Source organism: Dermacentor silvarum, chromosome 8 (genome assembly GCF_013339745.2).
Source record: "Dermacentor silvarum isolate Dsil-2018 chromosome 8, BIME_Dsil_1.4, whole genome shotgun sequence".
NCBI lineage: Eukaryota > Metazoa > Arthropoda > Arachnida > Ixodida > Ixodidae > Dermacentor > Dermacentor silvarum.
This window is the reverse complement of record NC_051161.1, coordinates 156,128,346-156,137,934: the sequence shown is the minus strand read 5'-3', so window position 1 is coordinate 156,137,934 and position 9,589 is coordinate 156,128,346.

Here is a 9,589-nt window from a genome sequence, read left to right as displayed (position 1 = left end):
GGCTGTTTCCACGTGGAGGGAAATTAGTGTGGGCGTTAATTACGCACATCTTCCTCACATGTATATTATAATCATCATCCTCACATTTTTACCTATCCTCCTCTTCGCCTGTGTATGTGATCATCATCATCGCGGGTGTGCACCGCTGGTTCGCTGACGAGCTGCCGGACCGAATAAACGTCGTCCCAACCGAGACCTCACAGTAGCGCTTGCATAAGCAATTTACTCAAGAGGGAGGTCAACTAGACTTTGTCTGTTTTACTACCCTAAACATGGGAAGGGGGACGTGAAAAGAAAGAGTGAGAGAGAAGGCAAGAATAATATATGTTTAAACATTACCCGTATATGAGAGAGTGGCATCTCTCGAATGAGCCATGCGACAAGCGGATTCAGTTAAACACGTTAGGGAGTTATATTTGTTTTGTGCGCATTACGTCGGCACAAATACACATTAATGAAAAAAAAGCCATGTAACGCCTTGTAAATGTTTTAATACAAAAGAGACAATCAAGAAATATTTTCCTGACGAAAGGTCAGTTATTAAGAAGGTAAGACATAACATATATAAAGATTAAACGATATATAACAATTTCTGAACACAACTTACGACAAATTATTAGCATAAGTATGATGTGATTCCGTAACGCAATAGTTTCATTACATGTCAAAGCATGCCTTATGCCACTGGTTTCGTTTATTTTCCGGAGGCAGAATAAAGGATTATAGAGTAAAAATCATCAGGTGCCCGAATAAATAAACATATTAAGAAATGAATAAATAAGAAAGCGATATCTGAAAAGCACGAAAGGACTCGATAGCAAATGCAGGAACAACGCGGTTTGTGTTATTGAGAGGCAAATGCAGCATACGACGAATAAAAATTACTAAGGAAAATGCACAGATAGACTAAGGAGTTTTACAAATAGCGCAACCAAGCGTCCTTTCTTACCCATATGGCCTCACTCTGCTTGCGCTGTTATGGACCCCATTTTCGTGCCTTTGTATAACTTTTTTGCGTTGTTTTCTAAGCGCTGGTTTGCTGTGACTTGTAAGTGGGTGCGTTTCTCTCTCCTATTAAATACGTCAGTTCGTTGTCTGATGCAAAGATTTCACCAACATTGAAAAAGTGTTCGTTCGGGCACTTGATTTAGAAATGAAGTCGTCGGCAATATTATTCAAATTCATTTTGCGGGAGAGTTCTTTGTGGGCGTGCGAAATTGCCAGATGGTTCGAATGGTTTTGGCCAGTCGTCGACCGCAAGTACATTTTCAGTCGCCGAAGGCAAGAAAGGGCCTCTCGGATGTGTTCGACGAGAGCGGTATGGCCAACGCAATTTTTTATTGCGATAGCAATTATATGGACACTTCAACTGGATTACTGCCGTCGTCGTCGCCGTCGCCGTGAGGTTCCCTATAGATAAAATCTTCGCCGCGCGCCGTATGCCCGAGCGGAAGCGTGCGGGGACGCGCGCTATCACGGAGAGCGAACGCACTCAATCTCCCACGCCCAAGCAAGGAAGCGGGAAGCCAGCGCCGGAGGGAGCGCGGGGGGGGGGGGGGGGGCGCACTTCTACTCTGCCAACAACCGCGCTCGTCGCTCGCTCGCCCGCACCGTCTCTTATCTCCACACGGCTCTGACCTTTATGTGCCGTGCATTCGCCGCTCAGTTTCCGTTGAAGCGATAGACCGCACGTACCTTCCCGCTGCGGCGTATATACGCTCGCTGCCAGCGTTTTGACAGTCGTTGTCTGCAGTCATTCAGTGTGATCTATTCATGTTTGTTTGTGCGCGCTCACACCACGCTTGTTCATTCAGTTGGTAATAGTCAGGCCACATTTTCCAACGCACGCTACACATGCAATGCTGTCCGGATCGGCAGTGCAGAGCTACAGGTGTGTCCCTTCGCACGCGCTGCCCACGGGAAGCGCTTCTCATCAACACCACCGTTTCACACGCGCCTTCTCGTGGTCATCGAGTCTCTCTTCATGTCGGTCTACTTACGCCGCAGCACACCTGCTTACTTAATCAGCTCATGTTTACTACAATTCATATTGCTACCAAAGCCGCCCACCTTACTTCGTATGACATTGCTGTGTTGCTATCGCATTCATTGCTTCGCCCTTAGGGCGAAACTGTGACATTTTTTAGATTGGCAATTTCCGGCAAAAGGTTGCGCAGGTGTTCGCCCTTGCCCCCCCCCCCCCCTCCCCCCGTAAACATGTGCACGACGTCCCCAAATGTGTGCAATGATGCCGACCTTTGCTGGCTTGAAATGTCAATCAGCATATCTCTGTGCAAAATCAGGCGTCCTGGTTCAAGGTCTTCACCGTAAAACTATGTTATATATGCTTTGTCTTCCTTCCCTATGCTAGCTGCTCAATGTGGGACTTATTCTGCCACATATCAGGTGGATACCTGTTGTTTAACGAAGACAGCACTGTGTCAAGTACTTCATAAAACCTCTGGCAGTACATGTTACTCGCTGATGGAAACACGTGAGCTGAGGAACCTTCTTGATAGCGGCGTGGAGTCTGCTTTCGCCTAGCGGCTAGAACACACGGGTCCTGAACTTCTACTTTTCCTGTATCTGCCATACATATGTGGGTCACGCGCTTCATTTTTGAATCTGCGCCGAGTCCAAGCTTGGGCCATCTGAGATGGCTGGTCCCTTCGCATGCGCTGTCTCCCCGCGCGCCTAGTGTGATGTTTCCGCTGGTGCTTATAAGGGGGAAAATGCGCTTCCTTTTCAGCGTCAGACGGGTTCTGGCGTACCGATAAGCGAGGTGCCCACTGTTGGTTTTGTGGTTGGTGCTCATGCTGTGTTTGTAGCCGGTGCACATTGCAATGTCCGCAGCCACGGTAGAAGCGAGCTCGACGCCCGTTTTCTATTTCGCATTTTATTGCGACAACAATTGTATCGACACTCCAGGCAAACTTTCGCTTTCGTCGTCGCCGTGATATTCCGTATAAAGTCCAAAAGTCATACGAGTGAGCAACCCATACACTGTGGGTGCGAGAAAAAGCGCGTAACACTGAGCTGAAAAGGATGGTGGCTTGGTTGAAATTATCTTCCCACGCGGTCAATATTCGGGTTAGTTTGAGGTCACGTGATCAAATGCGCGCATGGGGAGGAGGGCACGCGTCTTCTCATCTAGCCCTGCCGCAGCTGCGAATGACTGTGCGCGGTTGACGCTTACGCGGCCCGCGTGCCGAATCCAATTGTTGGCATTCGTTGGGGGGTGCAATGATCAAGGGCGAGCAGGGATGGCTGCTAACTTCATGCGCGCTGTCTTCCTTCTTAGGCTGCTTTTCCGTGCCCCAAGTGTTGCAGATCTCATGGCCTAAGTTAAGAGACAGGGGTAATTGGAGATAGCTGATAAAGGCCCTCCTGTAATGGACATAAAAATATGTAGATGATGATGATGATGAATTGAATGCCTGTACGAACCGTTCGCCCCCGCTGCCGGCGTTCTTCATAATGCCAGCGTTGTGATAGCGACTGCTCGTGGTCATCCAGCGGGATATTTACAGGCTTACATGGTCGGTGCATTGCACGATGTTTGTTATTTTAATTAGTAAGTAAATGTTACTACAATTCATATAGACGATATAACCAATGTACATACTCGTGTGAGGGTCGCACTTTTTTGCCGCAATTTCGACGAGCCTTACCTGGGACCAGACCATTTTATCTAATTTTTCCAACTATGAGTATAAAAGCCGCCGTAAACCTCCGCGATCGCCTCCTCTCGCCATCTATAGTCGCGTACAACTTAGAAGGCAGCGACATTTGCCCCTCAAAAGCGGATGCTCACGAGCATCCACCAATGGGCGCGCACTCTAGACGGACATCATGAGCCGGGCGGCCCATGACCCCGCCGACAGAGGACTTGGCAGCCCGCGCTTCGAGCTGAGCCGAGTCACGCCAGCGGGTCTATTTCTTTAGTCGCGGTGGAAATTGGCTGCTGCGCTTCAGTGATCAGGGAGGGGCGCCTCTCCTGTCTTCTTAAGTTGTAACCGACTTCTTTTTTTATATATAGTTGCGACGCGCGAAAGTACGCTGCGCGGGAAAATTTCGCAGTGGAGCGCGATCAGAATCAGCGCTGAACGCGATTGCTTCTCGGTTGTGTTTTGAAAAAATATTTGCTTTCATTTTGGGGGTGCGGCTCTTACACTCATATATACGGGAAGAATATTCGTGTGATTGTCTTATACATCGCTATCACTAATACTGCTTCGCCTTTCCGGCGAAACTGCAGATTTTTTTTATTATTCTGAGTTCGAGTAAAAGCTCTTCTGCGCATGACTGCTATTTATTCTGATTTCGAGTGAATCCGGCTTGGCCTCACTGCGCTTACTAAGTTAATTATACGTAATTATACATATTTATGACATCTGCATGCACGTTGCGATGTTTCCATCCCAAATAAATGTTGTAAATTATCATAAGTTTTTTTTTTTCGTGAGTCGCTAGCATTACCTACTGGAAAGAGAAGCAATGCTGAGACACATATCATTCACGTGCATTTCACACACCGTTGATAAAAGACTCGATCACTGAAGTCTGCAGGTCCTTTTCAGTGTCAATAAAGTGTGCAAAGCAATCTGTAGCGAGTTCAACATACAGCAACATATTGATTCTCTAGACATAGCCTATCCATATCATTAGGAATAATTGTTAGTTGGCTTCCTCTTCCTCTTTCAAAATATAATAAAGTTTGTTCTGTGTACACATTGAAATATAATGTGTCTGTGCGTGGTGTTCACACTAAGAATTAAAATAACATGTTGAAGTGAAAAAATGCGGATGAGGTAGCCGCCGTTGGTGCTTCTGATGCGCTTGTTTTCCTCTTGTCAGCATCTTCAAAAATAAATCGAAAGTCTGCATAAGAGCCGTGCACGTCCACGCCAACAATGATGCAATTAGCTTTTATCCACATTAGCTTCTTAAGCAAAAAGGTAGAGGCAACTCAAAAGAAAGCATAAATTATTTGGGTAACAGCTAGACTCTGGTAATGACATTTTAGGAGCGGGGGGGGGGGGGGGGGGGCTTGGGCATTGCCGGGGGCACCCCCCGGAAAACTCCGGAAGGGGCTCGAGCCCCGGAGCCCCCTGTAGTCGGCGCCTATGAGCTACATCATGCCTACAAAGTGCCGGAGCCCTCACACAACTTCGTCTGCGGGTAATCGCTCCGGTTCTGAGCGGTGTGCTTATGACGTCACGAATCTTGTAGCGGCTACACAGTAGAGATGGGTCGCTGAGGAGCGAGCCGGATCTTGTGAGCGGCTCTTTTTAGAGAGCGAGTGAGCCGTGGTTCAGTAAAAATGAGCGGCGGTTCTTTTGAAGAAAGGGAGCCGGTTCTCTCACGTTTAGAGAGCCGTGCCGATGCGTTCCGTTAGAGCCGGGTCTTCTGCTAAGTTAGGGTGCCTCGATGCCCAGCGCCGCCGACGGCGGCGCTGGCATCGAGGCACCTTATGCTGTGTGCGACTTCCGCGCCATCTATTAGCGGTACGGGAAAGCAACTGCCCTCCCGCCCTTCCTCGCAAGAGTCGCCTTCACCCCCCCCCCCTCGCCTTCGGCTGAAGAACGAAAGAACCGCCGCTCACTTACTGAACCACTGCTCCCTCGCTCTTCAAAAGTTCCGGCTCGCTCCTGAGCGCTCAGGAGCGAGCCGCTCTTTTGAAGAGCGAGGGAGCCGTGGTTCAGTAAGTGAGCGGCGGTTCTTTCGGAGAGAGGAAACCGGCTGGGCTCTCTCTCGTTCAGTGAGCTTGAGGAACCGTTCCTAGCGAGCGCTCAGGAACCAGCCGGGTCTTAATTTTGAAGAGCGATTGAGCCGTGGTTCAGTAAGTGAGCGGCGGTTCTTTCGGAGTGAGGAAGCCGGTTCTCTCTCCTTGAATGAGCCGTGCCGAACCGTTCCGTCAGAGCTGGGTCTACCCGCCGTGGTTGCTCAGTGGCTACGGTGTTGGGCTGCTGAGCACGAGGTCGCGGGATCGAATCCCGGCCACGGCGGCCGCATTTCGATGGGGCGAAATGCGAAAACACCCGTGTACTTAGATTTAGGTGCACGTTAAAGAACCCCAGGTGGTCCAAATTTCCGAGGTCCCCCACTACGGCGTGCCTCATAATCATATGGTGGTTTTGGCACGTAAAACCCCATAAGTTAATTTAATTAGAGCTGGGTCTTCTGCTGGGTTTCGAGGTTTCGATTTCTGACCGACGAATGGTGGCCGGTGTGGGCAGACTCGCGCTACTGGTACTCGCTCGCAGTGTGTAGTGTGCGCAGCAGTCCCTTTGGTTTTTTTGTGCGTCCTATGGTGCGGCACCCGATGCCACCGAACGACTCTCGCCGATCTCACGTCGTGCGCTGGTCCAATAACACTTCGAAGATGGTCTTCCGTGTCTTTAATGACAACAAGTGAACGTACAGTTTACGTCCTGGTCTTCATTTGTGCTAATTAGTGTAGTCATGAAAATACAATCATTTTGTGTTCTTATTTTGACAAAAGTTGATTTTAAAGTACCACAAAAACAGACAAGCTTCTGTAATGACGATAAACTTACATATTCTTGTTCTGAAAAAAGTACGTCGCATTCTGCCTGTCAAGAATCATAAGCATTTTATCCCCAATATCAGAAAAGAAAGATTCATTACAACTAAAAATTCACGCATTTAATATTTGTAAAAATATTCTCTAAATATAGCGAAAAGACCAATAACACGGTTATTAAATTATTTTTATTTTTTTTATTTTACAAAGTACTGCAGGCCCAAGCTAGGGCCCATGCAGGAGGGGTATCAAAGGTTTACACAAGCAAAAAAAAAAAAAAAAAAACATCGAACAAATTCATTACAGATCATGAAGAGAGGAAAAAAACATAATATATACATAAACGTTACACATCAATGAGCACCCTATGGCCGTGAAAACAATTATAAAGATTGCAACTTTAGGGAAAACAGTCCTATGGTTCACGACAAGGAAGAAAGAAAAAGGAAAAAAAAAACAAGAAGAAAACAAAAGAAAGCACGTCACATTATGACGTTAATGCGTCGAATAAGTCACTGTGCTGTAGCATAGATAGCGGCAAAGCGTTCCACTCTGTAATGGTTTGCGGAAAAAATGAATACTTGAATGTATTAGTACGTGTTCTAAATGGTGTTAGCGATTCAGCATGACGATTTCGAGTCAGTCATGACATCAGAGGTTGATGTACGGAGCAGGGTCTAATGCGAGATGGTTGTTTTTCAAGTGAAAAAGAAACTTTAATCTCAGAATTTTGCGACGGAGCTTAAGTTCCTGGATATTATTTTGTTGCATCATAAGAGTTGGGGAGTCCGTCATGCGGTATTTAGAAAAGATAAACCGAATGGATTTACGTTGAATCATTTCTAGAGCATCAATGTTTTTCTTAGTGTGTGGGTCCCAAATAATACATGCATATTCGAGGGCAGGTCTAATGATTGAATTATAGGCCAACAGCTTGACGGATGGAGGGGCTTGTCGAAGTTTATATCTGAGGAAGCATAGCTTGCGGAAGGCGGATGCGCATATGTTAGATACGTGGTTATTCCAACTGAGATTCTTTGTTATTGTTACGCCAAGGTACCTATATTCGCTGACTTCTTTGAGTAGGTGAGATGATAGCATATATGGAAACGAGAAGTAATTTTTCTTTCTGGTTACATTCATGTACACTGTTTTTTCAGAGTTTAGCTTCATACCCCATTCGTTGCACCATTGATTCTTCTTTCTTCTTCTTTCTGGGGTTTTACGTGCCAAAACCAGTTCTGATTATGAGGCACGCCGTAGTGGAGGGCTCCGGATTAATTTTGACCAGGTGGGGGGGGGGAGGGGTCATCGTCTTGAATTTCCATCTCCCGCATTCCCCGTGTTGTACTGGGGAATTGTCATATTGTGCGTAGCGTACTTTCGAATTTTAATATCATATACAGTATATACATGTACCATGTGTAGCGTCCTTAATTTACGAAACGCAAGATTGGTGGTAAAATGAGTTTGCTTGTTGGATCGTCAAGCTTCTTTAGCGTGCACTACAACGCAAGCACACGGGCGTTTTCGCATTTCGCCTCCATCGAAATGCGGCCGCCGGGGCCGGGATTCGATCCCGCGACCTCGTGCTCAGCAGCGCAACGCCTTAGCTGACTGAGCCACCCCGGCGGGTCGTTGCACCATTGATAAACGTTACTCACGCATTTGTTTAGAAGCACCTGATCGTCTACGCTATCAATTTTCTTAAACATAACACAATCGTCAGCGAATAGCCTTATTTCGACAGGTTCAGGGATAACATTAACAATGTCATTAATATATATTAAAGAAAGCAATGGTCCTAAAACACTTCCCTGAGGAACACCTGATGTAACCGGAAGTTTGGATGAGGAGTAACCGTTTATATTAACGAACTGTGTGCGATTAGATAAGTAAGCGGAAATCCAATCCACAATAAAACTTGGAAGGCCGATATGTTTAAGTTTGAAAATGAGTTTAGCATGAGGAACTAAAGCAAAGGCTTTCTTGAAGTCCAAAAAAATAACATAAATTTGCCCGGATTTATCTAGAATAGATGCGAAAGTATATATCACTGAGACCAATTGAGTAACAGTTGAGTAAATTATGAGAACAATTTGAACAATTGAGAACAATTGAGAACAATTGAGTAAATTATGGATATATAGTTTTCTTTCAAAGACAGATAGCTATAGAATATGCATAACACAGGTTACACGTTTAAGTGAACTGGTGAGCCGTTCAAATGAACCGGTTCATTTCAGTGAGCTGAGCCGTTCCGAGCCGCTCACTGAAGTAAGCCGTTTTGCCCATCTTTACTACACAGGGGATGGTTGTGCATGCGTTTCCTACCGCGTTGTAACTGTTCCCAAATAATGATCTCTGTTTCTTAAACTAGCTTCGCTTGACGTCTTCACTGCAACACGGCATGCGATGTAGTGAATATGCAGTACCGAGCCTCGTTCCGGAAGATGGAGTGATCATCTGATCATCGCAAGCTTCATGAGCCTCGGCACTGTGACGCCATTGTTACGAAATCGACGAGTGAACAGACATGTTCAGCCCATTGGCGCAACTCACGACTGCTCTTCGTAGCAACAGTTATGCAGCGAAGCCGTAAGCTCACCTCACAATGGGTCTGTCGTGTGCGTATGCGAAAACTCGGGAGGCGAACGCCGCGTGCGCCGCTGGGTTCCTTGCAGCACCAGCAGATGGCGCTCGCTTCCGCGCATGCGCGGCAGCGGCGGCGCGGAAAGCTCGCTTTCCACCAGAAAGCTCGCTTCCGCGCATAGCGTACGCCGCAAGCGTTTCCCGGTAAAGAGTACGGTTGCATAAGCTGCAGTTGCCGGGAAACGGCAACTGTGACATACGAAGCAGGGAGTGACGTAACTACGATGTGGTATGCAGAAGAAGAAACCGCCTAGCAACTGATCTGTGTTGTGACAGTAGTATGGGAAGGCCAGGTATCGTGAGGACTCCTGAAGAGCAGCGTGTATAGGAGGCGCGGCGAAAGTGTGGTTAAGTGCATTTCCCTTCACTGGTCCACTCGTTGTAGGTGCA